Genomic DNA, 13,904 nt, shown 5'->3' on the forward strand with positions numbered 1-13,904 from the left:
ATTCGCCGAAGTTTGTGATTTTCTCCTGGTAGTCGGGAGGGAGTTGTTCAGTAGTTCTCGCCCGGACGGACAGTCCCTTTCGTCTCATGAATCGGAAGCACCAAGATGGGCCACCTATGAAATGTTCAATTTTCATTTCGGTGGCGACTGTTTTGGCCTTTGGTATAATGTTAATGTTGCATTTCATTATAGACACGTTTTGTTTTGAACATGGCTAAATTTGGCAAATCCAAAACACACCCAATATGGGAACAGTTACAGTACTGTCAACAGTCAAACATTAATATTGTGATTTGTGCACTATGCAAACTAAAGCAGTAACTGCCATGCACCAACATCAGAACAGCCAAAAAGATGATCACACAAGTTGATGCAAATGACGTCACATTAGTACAGCACGCTACTGAAGCGAGGGTAGCTTGCTAACTGGACAGCTACATAGCTTGCCTTCATTGTGCAGCAAGGCAACCTTGGAAACTGCTACTTTATCAGTGGCCAATGACAGTAGCTGTTGTCTGATACAATGTGAAACATTTTTGATTTACTGTTGTGTGGGTTTTCCCCGGAGAGCATTTTTGAAGGGCATCAGTTTTGTGTTTCTCAGTCCACCTTTATCAGCTATTTATTTGGGAAGTAAAGATGTGCTAATATAGTTAAGAAGACAAGTCCGAGCACTGGAAGGTTACTCAATCATAACTAACGGCAGCTAGTCAGAGGGCATTCTGTCTCATGCCTTCTGGTTCTGCCCTTCACTGGCGGGATTCTGGGCCAAAATATTTGACTGGTACTCTACAGCCTACAAAATAACCCTTCAGCCGGAGGCAGAACTCGCCATCTTCGGCTGCTCTGAGATCTCTCTGGGCTTCCCCACAGCGGTGCAACAAGTCTCTGACACTGGGGACAAAAACTCATTATGAAAGAATGGAAGTCCCCCTATTCACCTTCTTTCCAACTGTGGTTGACGGACATGATCTCTGTTATAAGGATGGAGAGGCTCAGATCCTTCGAGAACCAACTCACTTAAAAGGTTTCTAACTATTTGGGAGCCGTTTCTGACCTACCTCGACGAGGTTGGGGGCGGTGGGTGACTTGCCTTGCTGGTTTCTCTTGGACGCCATGCATGGGACCACATGTGCGACATCTCTTACAAATACATAAGCACCCTATATGGATGGCAGCACCACATTATAATAATAACTGTCGATACTATATGCATGTTTTTTTCTCTTTTCCTTTCCTGTGTCTGAGCTTGTTCATTTTTGTTCATATATTGTTAAAATTGAAAATAAAATATATATAAAAAAAATCTGTAGATGAGATTGATTCAGCAATAATTGAGTAATTGCTAACTAAAATAATTAATAGCTGCAGTCCTAAAATTGAATTCCAATGTTCACAAAAGAGCATCATATCAGTCACGTAGTATATGACTGTGATGATGCTATGTAAAAGCCTTGTGAGACATGCTTGTGATAGGGGCTATAAACTGAACTGAACACAGAACCACTATTCTTCGGTGCCAGGACAACCTGTCCTGTGATTGAGCACAGTGTTGAGGAAGTCCTGAGGAGCCGCTGCACCTTCTTGTCTCTTCTGTGGACAGCTGCCTGGTCGTCCGGCATGGGAAAGGGAAGTGACTCCTGCTACAACGCCTCTTCACATCACGCTATCTCAACCACAACATCTGACAAAAACAAGTTCATGTGAGCAGTTATAAAGTCGGGTTTGAGACAAGTGTTGAGGTGGGAAGATTCCAGACTTGAGAGATTTCAGGGTAACCTGGTTCAAACCTAACCTTGTGACTCGAGGCAGCTGGATTCACGCAAGGTCACCAAGATCACGATCACATGACAAATCCATCTTGCCACGCTCCAAACTATTGTTTTGAATCCGAACCACCAGTGGTTTGCACCAATCAGCATCCTATGATCATCATCGTAGCATGATGATCATAAACACCTTTAGCCACACCTAAAGCAGGGCTTAAAATTCGGCGCGGGATTGCGGGAATCCCGCACATTTTACCGAATTCCCGCATATTTTCAATTTATAAAGGGGGAGTAATCCCGCAATGGTTTGCGCAGACCGATCTATGCAAGCGAACGGCTGTCTGTCTGACCCACTGAGCACTGTGGAAAGAGATGCAGGGTAGCCAAGCGAATGTGATTGGATGGACGTTTGACACTAGGCCAATCAGAGGCAGAGCGGGGCGGGTCATGGCTTCGCCTAGCCTTCGCCATCATGGGGAAAAAAGGAAAAAAATATCGCGTCCCTCAGTCCTCTCTTGACATCAACGCACCTCTGCTGATTTCTCGGTGGGTAGACAGCTGCTTGCAAACATGATAGATCACTGGCTAAAAAGGAAAACTAGTCCTCAGAAGGGGGACCCGCTCAGAAAAAACAACCAGGGCAAGTCGAACAACAAAGCACTTCTAGCTGAAACGTCAACACCGAGTAACGTCAATGTCAGTGATGCATTACGTTATTGACGATGAAGAATCTGATATCGATAATGACGTTAATTATTAACGTTAATCCTCCTTAGGCCGAGTGCCAGTGATGTCAACGATGTTGTCGCCACTCAAATGGAGTTTAACATAAAGCAGCCGTGAAAATCTGGTGGAAGCATTTTCAATAAAAAGTGAAACGGCACACAGATGGTTTATAGTCACTTCAGTAGAACTCTCCCCAATGCAAAATTCGAACAGGTTTAGTTGCCAGTAATGACAGTAAGAAAGGCAGATGTAGTGAGCGAAGATGGATGATTTAATATTCCATAGATCTAACCTAACCAAATCTAACTGACATCACTATTGTGAACACAAAACAAAGAACACTTCTGATGTAATATGATATTAGTGTTTTAGTAGAGTGTATCACTGAATACAAAAAAATAAAGACTTTCATAGAACCAAAAGCCTATGGCTTTAGTCTGCAGAAGAAACACGACAAAAGCCATAGTAATTTACACTCAGGTGTGCATAAACTACTTCCTTTTTTAAATAAAAAAATTACAGTATTATCGCTTATTGGACAGGAGAAGCAGGTATTTGTTGTTATAGTATCGCCTGAAAAAATCCCCCCCAAAGTCTATAGATCCCCCCCCAAAATCTATAAATCCCCCCAGTCTTTGAAAGACGAGTACTCGCCTGGACAGACAACTGCTTCAGCCAATCAGCGTTGCCAAACTTAATCCAAATCCACTCGGAAGAACAGAAAATTTTTTATTTTATGTGGAGAAACTCCGCTGGTGCATACTATTGTTCTTGTTTAATTGTCGTCATTGAGTCTATCTCTGCAATAACTGCACTTACGGCTGTGTTTACTCTACTAACGTTAACATTACCACTCGTTCCGAGAGAGACGCCATTACTGTTTTGTCAGCTGCGGCCCTGATTGGCCAGTTACATTGTCAACTACGGCGCAGGTCCCTGATTGGCCTGTCATGGACTTTGTCATTTTGGTAAATGGCCAGGGGTGCGGGCAGAAGAGCACGCTGATCATCAGTGGAGTGAAACAAGGTGAGGTCACGTGATCAGGAAGCAGGATGGTTTGACCAGGCTAGATTGCTTTGTGTTCAAATCAAGAAAACTCCATCTAGTCTACAACGTGTCTACACTGCAGGGCAGGAATTATATAGTAGCAAGGCAGGAAGGCCAGTGGCGTGGATGCCCCGGAGTGTGGCCGTAAAGCCCCTTCGACCCACATGGCCAGTGTGGCATGCCCTGTTTGGAACGGGCCGGTGTGCCCTTACAAGAACGTTGTCGACTACCTCATTTAAAACTACATGCGACGCAGCAAATACCAGACTCACAGCATCTCCTGATAGGCAGACACAGTGAGGCGTTTAGGAGACATTTGTCATTTCTAGCTACAGAAAATAAACTGGGTTAGACTTACGTTTTCCTGTGTTACTAGACATGTAACTAACTGTATGGTCAGAGTCAGTTAATTTGCCATTTGCAGTAGAAACTACATTGGAATTGGGGTGCAAGGAGCTTAGAAACATACACAACAAACATGTCGAATCACACCTTATATAATCTAGTGGTGTGCTGTTGTATCACACTGCAGCACTTCATTTTAACCATTGCTTTTGGCCTTGGTGCCCTACATTTGGGCCGCGATGCCCCAATAACATTTTATTTATCGAAAGTCAAAGTGGCCTTGCCCTAAAAATGACTTAATTCCAGGCCTGCTACAGCTTACAAAAATCACTAGAGATGAATCATTTCAAATATTAATTCCTACTAATTCCCATCTCTCCGACCGACGGCCCGGCGTGCATCTGTCTGCCTCCCTGTAGCCCCGCTCTGTCCTGCTTTGCCTAGTGGAGCCTCTGCACTGCTAGCAGGCAGCGCACGGGGCGAGAAATGAAAGAGCAAGCCCAGCCCAGTGGAGAGAGAGAGAGAGAGAGAGAGAGGGAGAGACCAGCTTGCTCAACAGCTGAGCAGAGCAAAGCACACGCTGCTGCTGCTGCTGCTGCTGCCTGCCCCTCCCCCCTTCTCCACACAGAAACACACAGCCGCGCGCTCGCCCGCTCGCCTGCTGCCTGCCCTGCAGTACCAACATCTCCCTCCCAATCAGACCGGAGTGTGGCCTCCTCCTCGGGCCGGGGCAATATAAGTGTTGTCCTTTCCTGGTTCCAAAGCTGCATTACTGTAAAGTGATGTCATTTTCTCAACTTACCAGACTGTTCTAGCTGTTCTGCCATTTGCCTTTAGCCACTTAGTCATTATATATTATCCACATTACTGATGATTATATATCAAACATCTCATATGTGTGAATATTTTGTGAAAGCACCAAGTTAGAACTGAACATTTCACCCACTTTTGTAGAACATATCGAGATATATATATTGTGCATCGCCCTTCAGCCTATAAATACAGAGATATGATTTTGGGTCAATATCGCCAAGCCCTACCTCCTCGTCCACTCGCAGACATGGGTTCTCCCACTCAGCGATCTGCACTTAGTCTCACCATAGCCATTTTCCCACATGCGCTTTGTACCGCTAAATGACCGGAACGTGGTCTAATGCCTGCATGTGTGAAAGTTGTTGTTCCGGTATAAGCGCGACCCCGTCATCGCGGACATTTCACCAGTTTCGAGCCAGTCAGAAGAGTGGTATGCGCGATAACGGACACAAGTCTAGAACGGGTCCAGTCATTTCCCGCGACACCGGTCCTCTCATGGGCGAGGTGTACACACGTTGCTTAATGTTCCAGCGGGCATAATCTAATCATTCGCGCACATTAAAGCAAACTGGCGAAATGATCTTGTGATAATAAGAGCGGTATGTCAGTTTCATGTGTGGGCGTGCTGATTTACCCCTCTCTCCTCTCTGCTGCCTGCTCGCTCTCTGGCCACAGTCCTTCAGTCCTCCTCCTTGTCACAGCCCGACAGGGACACAGACGAAGCAAATGCACAAAGCGAAATGTGGAAGTATTTTGCTTACGTTGCCGACAGCGAAGGCAAGCCCGGACACATCAAACGAAGCCAGTCTGTAAAAAGTGCTTCAACGCGACGCAGGTGAACGGATAAACAAGCAAACTTATTTGGAGTTTTGCCGACACGTCACTCCCCACCCGCTCTGCAGTGCCGCCCCGCCCCCCAACATACAGGCAATTTCGCTGCTATTTTCCCACATGCGCGAGCCCAGGTGTGAAGGGAAATGTCCGATATTGACTTACAGGTAATTTTCCGGTACGCATGTGGGAAAACGGCTCATGATAGTGGACGCACACACGCACACACGCACACGCACACAATTCTCACCATGATAGAAGTGGACACACACTTTTCACCTTGATAGTGGACAAACACACTTCTCACCATGATAGTGGACACACACACACACACACACACACACACACACACACACACACACACACACACACACACACACTTTTCACCATGATAGTGGACACACTCACGCCGTCTCAGAGGAAGCCTTCCAGTGTTTACCCTGAATACCCTCCTTGCTGTGTCCTCTTTTCTCCTCTTCCTTCCTTCCTTCCAACTCTACACCCATCCACCCCCCCATCCCAACAACAGCACACACACAACACACAACACACACACACACACACACACAGTCCCAACAACAGCAACACACAGGCTCCTCTAAACATGATTTACAGCTCCATTATCACAGGCCAAGGGGCCCAGGGAGAGAACAGCACATGGCAGACAGAGAGAGAAAGACAGAGAGAAAGAAAGAAAAGAGTTGAAGGCTAAAGAAGGAGTGAAAAGAGAACGCCCGGGTAAGAGAAGTGTGTTGGGGAAACAGCGGGGAATTCTACGATTATTGCGATTCGATATTACGATTTATTGCGATTTTTGTTTATTTTTTTCTTTTCTTTTTTCAGTTTGTTTTCTTTTTTACACTAGATTAGAACATGGGAAAAGTTTAATCATACACTAGAGACTGTATATTATATATCATGAGTAGGGCTGGGCGATATAGTTAAAAACAGGGGCGGACTGGGATCATAATTCAGGCCGGGCATTAGATACCAAGCAGGCCAGGCTGATATGGGCCGACACGCGTGAAATTTGGGCCGTTTGAAGCCAGATTTGGGCCGTTTGAAGTCCAATTTTACAATGAGATGCACCCACTTTAACCCTGAAGTGTAATTATTACTTCAGACTAACTAATAAAGTAATAAAACCACTAGTAAACCAGTAGGCAGCGCCTGGCCTGCTGTTCAGTGAGTGGCCTGACTGCAAGCACCAAAAAAAAAAAAAAAAATGCGATTATCGATCCTGGAATAAAAGATCGATTCAAAAAATCGTGACATTAAAAATCGCGATACTTAGGTGAATCAATTTTTTCCCCCACCCCTAATTATTACCGGCAGTGTAACGGCACAAGCACACTGGAGATGGAGGCGGTGCAGCACGAGCAGGCTGAAAGAGAACCTGCACTTTCTTCTTTCTCCACATCTCACAGCAACCTCTCAGTTCTGTGGCTCAGCGTAAACGGTCTGCTCCTCGTAAGGCGCGCTTGTTTCACGTTTTCGTCTTCTCCCCACGTTCGAACGAACTTTCAAATAAAAAGACAGCCCTAGTATCTTGAAGATCAACATTAGATCCAAATATAATAATATTGTGATATCAGTTTTAAGTCCTATTGTCCAGCACTAGGTCAAACGGATAGAACTTGCATACAAAAAAAGCCAGTTTCTCCTCCCGAGACTCGAGTGACATGCGTGACACGCAAGACATTTTAACACCAGGCGTAAATGTAATCCAGCTAAAAGATATATTGACACAATCTGGATATGAGATGCTTGTTAACTCATTCTCTGCCAAAGACGTACTCGGACGTACTTTTTACAATGGCGTTCTGTGCCAAAGACGTACTCGGACGTACTTTCATGTTTTGGCTGTTTACATTACATCAGACACTTTCCCAGCCTGTGACATTGTTTCAAGTCAAACTGATAAAAGCAACCCGCTAGTTTAGTATTTATGGGTGGAGCCTGTGGTCGAAACAGAGTCCGATCCAGAGTTCTCGGCTGGCGACGATGGCGAGGAAGACGCCAGCGTTTTTGTTGTTGCTACGAAGGCTCCCCTTCACAGCGTTCTGACACGGATGAATCGGAGGAGGAGAAATGGGTGCCACTTGGAGCGATGACGATGGTAAAAAGTAGCCTATTTTTTGTATCGCGTTTGAGATGAAATGATCACACACAACATTCGAGTATAATTGTCACGCATTGTTTATAACTTATGCCGCCGGCATGACTCGCTTCACGTTTCCTCTTGCCAGCTTGAGAGCTCTGTCACACTCAAGGGAAGGGGAATCACATGGATACGTCAAACCGCGTCACACACCCGTCCCCAGCAACCAAGGCGAAACATGTGTCACATAAACATTTCAAAGTTTACAGCACTAACGTAGCTATTGTGTGATCTTCTGTGCTAACGTTAGTTATGAGAGGTAACGTGACAGCAGGTAACGTTACAGCACTCGTTATTCCTGTGTGTGTGTGTGTGTGTGTGTGTGTGTGTGTGTGTGTGTGTGTGTGTGTGTGTGTGTGTGTGTGAGTGAGAGAGAGAGAGAGAGAGAGTGTGTGAGTGTGACCACAAGGGTTCGTTCCATTTGTTTATGCTTTTATCAAGCTAAGCTAAAAATCCACATGGCAACTGTAAAATACATTCTCTTATTTTTTATTTTTTATTTATTTATTTGGGAAAACAAATACTGTATATGTCTGATGTGTCACTGAGGCAAAAAATAAAAGGCTCAAAAGAGAATTCTGCTTGAAACGGTGTCATTCACTAAAAACCTATTTTTCTCCTATTTCTGTTACAAAGGAGGGCATTTTTAGTGAAAACAAGCTAACTTCCACTGCTTGTAACTAAACAAGGAAACATGGTCGAGTTTCAGTTTTTTACAAGGGGTAAGAAGAGAGTCTCTGCTTTATTGTGAGATATGTTGTGTAATTTTATTCCTAGCACAGAATATTCTGTGGGTCCTGGAAGATCAGGAAATATGCTCAAAATCCTGGCACTGGGAGCACACAGACCGAAATGACCCTGGCAGAGAATGAGTTAATGCCAGGTCAAAACATTGCAACTGATCAATATTGTGCCATACTTTTGCAAACTTAATTCCAAGTTTCATACTGAATTTCCCATTTCCAACATTTTGGTACTCAAAGTCTAGGACAACAAAGCATGACACCAGCTTCATCTGGTCATCTTACTAATACTGTATATCATGGAGGCATTGCAACATTATTTCGATGCAGCCGGCCAACAGACAACATCACTGTTATGTCTATATACAGAAACACGTCTCTAGAGTGAAAACCAAAGATGGATCAACTTAATACTGTGTAAATAAATAATAGTTGTTATTTCCAGTAATACTAGTACAGTAGTAGCCTACACTTTTGTAATGTTTTTAAATAACCAGGCAAATGTAAAAGCGATTTCCAGAAAACGCTTCAAAAGTCATAAATGTGGTCCTCGTTTGTGAAGACTATCCTGCTGAACACACATTTCCACTCCCATATTAAGCTTGTGTTAATAACCACAGACCTTTTTTCATGCATTTAACTGTAATCTCCATTCTAAAATCCAATAGCTTTCCCCTTACGAACCAGCATGGAGGCCATTAGCCTTTTCCCCTTACGAACCAGCATGGAGGCCATTTCTGGGTAAGCCTAAAATACGTCATCCCTGTGGTACTCGTGTCTGTATAGGACAGGAGAGAGGGAGGGGCTTGTTTCATGTGGTGACGTCTGTTGAACTCAACCTAGTGAGAACTAGTGTGCTGGTTTACACTTGGTTTCCTGTCAAACCACAACAGCCATAAGAAGACTCTCAGAGGCAGGGCAGAAGACTCTCATATCGTACACTTCAAAGCCTGTGAACGTAAGCATATTCAGATAGAAATACTAGCAGCAACCGATTCCAATATTGGCCGATTTTCTATCATGGGATTTTTCTAATATCTGGTATCATATGGAAGTAGAAGACCTAAGGCATCGATTGGTATCAAACGTGTCATGCTAGCTTGTCAGGAAGGTGGCTAAATAATGTTCCAAAGTTAGGCAAACTTTTGGCAAAGATTTTTTTTTTTCAAAGGGGTCCTCTTTTTTGCTGACTGAGGAGAGCATGTCTGCTACTACCCGTGTGTGTGTGTGTGTGTGTGTGTGTGTGTGTGTGTGTGTGTGTGTGTGTGTGTGTGTGTGTGTGTGTGTGTGTGTGTGTGTGTGTTAGGGCTGCACGATATTGGAAAAAACTGACATTGCGATATTCCCTGCCCCTGCGATATATATTGCGATATGAAAAAATACAGATTTTCACCAGATTACCAGAATAGCTCTATTTTAAAGAAAAGAATACTTCTAGAATGATTGGGATGATTTTGTAGAGGAGTCCATCTGATTTTGGAGGGGAAATTAGGTATTTTAATGTTTCTCAACCACTGGGCTGTCACCTATACTGTAGGCCTCAGAGCGTCATCTATCAGGGTGCATACACATTTTGACCAATGGATTTCCATGACTTAGGCTACATACATGAAAAAGTGAGTAAGTTATGACATTCTACTTTAAAATGTCACTAGCCTACACTTCACTTAGTGTAATGCAGCCTTTAAAACCAGGGAAAGACAACATGTATGCTGTATCACCATATTACCATATCCAACATCTAAGACCATATAGTCTCATATCACAATATTGATATACAATTGATATATTGCCCACCCCTAATATTGAGTGCCAGAATCTACCTCCCAATTATGCTATTTGCAGAAAAACATTAGATTTCATTGATTATAATCACTGCTTTCAACTTCTTTCGTTCTTCTAACGTTTAAATAAATCAACAATGAAACACCCCTGCCACTTTACACACTTGGTCTGACCCCCCGGAAACCCCCTCCAGAAACGACCAAGTGGTACACTCCGCATCTGCGGAGTTCCGGTTTTTGAGCGCAAGGCTGGCAGTACAGAGAGACGAGGATTCACATGCAGCCGACCGGTGACAAACAATTCATTCGTGGAAAGTAATAAATATACATTTAATTGCCCAGATATGTCTCTTCTCTTTTTATTTTCACTGACATGTTTTGTGTAAATAAGTCGCTATGTATGATTAACTCTACCGTAACGTTACTGCTATCATGTGATGCAACATCAGAGACTTGAAGGGGAGAGACAGCCACAGTGATAACACGGACAACTTCTCAGTAATCAGCCTTCGTGTCATAAGTTGCGGTCTTGCTTTTTGGTGTTTCAAGAGTAAATATCTCCACTCCACGGACATGTTGAGTTACAGCAGCCAGCCTGCTGTATGCGAGTGCGCTGCAAACTGTGGACAAGTCCGCCTCCGCAACCACATCGTTTACAGACGGGCTACTGTCAGCAACGCAACATAAGCAAAAGATAATTCAATTTAGGTCTCTGTGCATGTTTGTTGTGTTGAAGCTAAGCACTAAATGAGTGAGTACAGTAGCGGGGCGTCTCTCTCCTTTGAGAGAGCCTGCATTTCACTCAGTAGGCTACCCCTAAAGTGAGAGTTTATCAAGCAACATGACGAGTTAATTTGCTTTTGACATCGCACGTCCTGCGATGTGACTATCGCGCATGCGCACATCGCAATGTCGATGTGTAAACGATATATCGTGCAGCCCTAGTGTGTGTGTGCATTTTAAACCAGTAGCTTTATGTTATTTAGCCTTTCTGATGCTATTGCATGGTTAAATCAGTCAATTTTATTTTATGGGGAAAAATGGTTGGTATCTGCAGTGAAGTGGTCACTGGGAAATGTGGTTTGGTACATAGTGGTACTTTGAAAGGTTTGGGAACCCCTGGTGGTCTTGAAAGACAGACTATAAGACTAATGTCTTCTTAATCTTATTGCAAAATTGGTAAGTGTGGGAAGCAAAACTGCAGTACCGGACTCGCACATCAGCTGATCATCCTGCACTGCAATGCCACTGCCACTTGGGGGGATGGGGGGGGGGGGGGGGCACGGTGGCGCAGTGGCAGCAGCCTTGCCTCGCGCCCTCGCCCCACAGCAAGAAGGCCCTGGGTTTGATTCCCGCCTGGGATGCTGTTGGTACCGGGGGAGGGTGCCCAGTGCCCAGGTGGGCTAGGTCATGAAAACGCCCTGTCTGTGTGGAGTTTGCATGTTCTCCCTGTGCCCCCCTGGGGTTTCAGAATCAGAACCAGCTTTATTGGCCAAGTATGTACTCATACAAGGAATTAGACTGCGGTTCTGCGTTGCTCTCAAAGAACTCCAACACAGAAAAAGGCATGTACAAGTTAATACAAGCAAGGCACTGGTACTTTTAAACATTTACAAAATGTTGCATTAACTACTATATACAATAAGTGTGGTATAAAGTGTCCTCAATAACATCGAATTGACCCCCCCCCCCCCCCACCCCCCCAACTAAAAACATGCAGAAGATTGTCTGGCAGCTTATGTTAGAAGAAGTTGGTCCCCGGACACATCACTGTAGCTGCACCACCACTGGCTTGAACCACCAGGATGGGTCAAACACTGAGGACAAATATCATGGCGCCTCCAATTGCGCGCGTGTGTGTGTGTGTACTAGTGGCTGCCGTGCACATGTGTGTATGTGCATGCGCAGTGTGTCTTCTGTGACGAAATAAAGACGGGGTTTGGCCGTTCGGTTTCTCTCTCTCTCTAACCAGAATGCAGTGATAAACACATGAGCATTGAACTGCTGTGAAACCCTCCACTAAGCTGTCACAACTTGGACCCAGAGGGATGGATCCACTTGGTCCCACATCCAACCCCCTCAGCTGGGTGTCTGCTTCCTCCAGCAGACCCAGTGAGAACAACAGCTGGGTGTCTGCTTCCTCCAGCAGACCCAGTGAGAAGTTGAACAACAGCTGGGTGTCTGCTTCCTCCAGCAGACCCAGTGAGAAGTTGAACAACAGCTGGGTGTCTGCTTCCTCCAGCAGACCCAGTGAGAACAACAGCTGGGTGTCTGCTTCCTCAAGCAGACCCAGTGAGAACAACAGCTGGGTGTCTGCTTCCTCCAGCAGACCCAGTGAGAACAACAGCTGGGTGTCTGCTTCCTCCAGCAGACCCAGTGAGAACAACAGCTGGGTGTCTGCTTCCTCCAGCAGACCCAGTGAGAACAACAGCTGGGTGTCTGCTTCCTCCAGCAGACCCAGTGAGAACAACAGCTGGGTGTCTGCTTCCTCCAGCAGACCCAGTGAGAACAACAGATCAATATGTGATGGCGAGAGTCATGTATCCCTCAGATAACTAACAACAGGCTAGCAGGGATTAGCAGAGCAAGAAGTTGCGCTCAAAGCAGAGTTTCTGACACAGAAGCCGTTTTCACACATGCTTACCTGTAAATCAATATCGGCCATTTCCCGGAATTTCCCTTCACACCTGAGGGCTCACATGTGTGAATATAGCAGTCAAATTACCTGTATTTGAGGAAGGGGGGGCACTGCAGAGCGGGCGGGGAGTGACGTGTGCACTTTTTGATGGGGAATCGTCCTTATTTTGGGGGTCGGCAAAACTCCGATGGTGAAATAAGTTCGCTTGTCACACAATAAATCACACTCGTTTGACTTAAGAGGGCATGTATGTTGTATCCTTCACATTCGCTAACCAGTCTTTGAACTGAAATATTTGAAGAAGTTGGGATCCGTGTCTGAGAGAAATTGCCTGGCTGGTTCGATGTTTATCCGTTCACCTGCGTCGCGTTGAAGCACTTTTTACAGACTGGCTTCGTTTGATGTGTCCGGGCTTGCCTTCGCTGTCAGCAACGTAAGTAAGCAAAATACTTCCACATTTCACTTCGTGCATTTGCTTTCTCAACAAGCGTTGGGCGGCTTCAGACTAGAAGCCGCTGCCATTTTGGCTGTGTCCTGTGTGTCGGGCTGCTGACTGAAGGACTGGCCAGAGAGCGAGCAGAGAGGGGAGGGGGGAAATCTGCACGCCCACACATGAAGCAGACATACCGCTCTTCTGACAACCTCCAAAGTGATGAAATGTCCGTGATGACGGGGTCACGCTTATACCGGAAAACAATTTTCACACATGAAAGGCATAGACCACTTTCTGGTCATTTCCCGGTATAAAGCGCATGTGTGAAAATGGCTATAGTGTACTGTTGTGAATGCAGTGTTTCCTACACACAGACTTTACTTGGGCGGGCCGCCCAGGTATATTATAAATAGATAAATAACCGCCTCACTAGGATGAATTTGAGTGTGTCACAGAGAAAGAGTGAAGGGGTGAATGTATGGAAACAGTGGATGGATAAATCCAGAAGGAGGCGGTAATGTAGCCATAAAACACCATTTTGCTCAAGTGACATCACTGATGATATCACTGACACTGATGACATCACAATTGCTCAAGTGACATCACTGATGACA

At 45.1% G+C, this 13,904-nt stretch overlaps 1 protein-coding gene across 1 annotated transcript in view; it reads right to left on the bottom strand.

Annotated features, from left to right (window-relative positions):
• The window catches only part of crebbpb (CREB binding lysine acetyltransferase b), a gene marked incomplete at its 5' end in the record, with an annotated part of 86,138 nt that overhangs the window by 35,205 nt on the left and 37,029 nt on the right, over positions 1 to 13,904 (bottom strand). The gene's annotated exons all lie outside the window — the stretch shown is intronic.

This window comes from Poromitra crassiceps (genome assembly GCF_964638095.1).
Source record: "Poromitra crassiceps genome assembly, chromosome: 13".
Classification (NCBI taxonomy): domain Eukaryota; kingdom Metazoa; phylum Chordata; class Actinopteri; order Beryciformes; family Melamphaidae; genus Poromitra; species Poromitra crassiceps.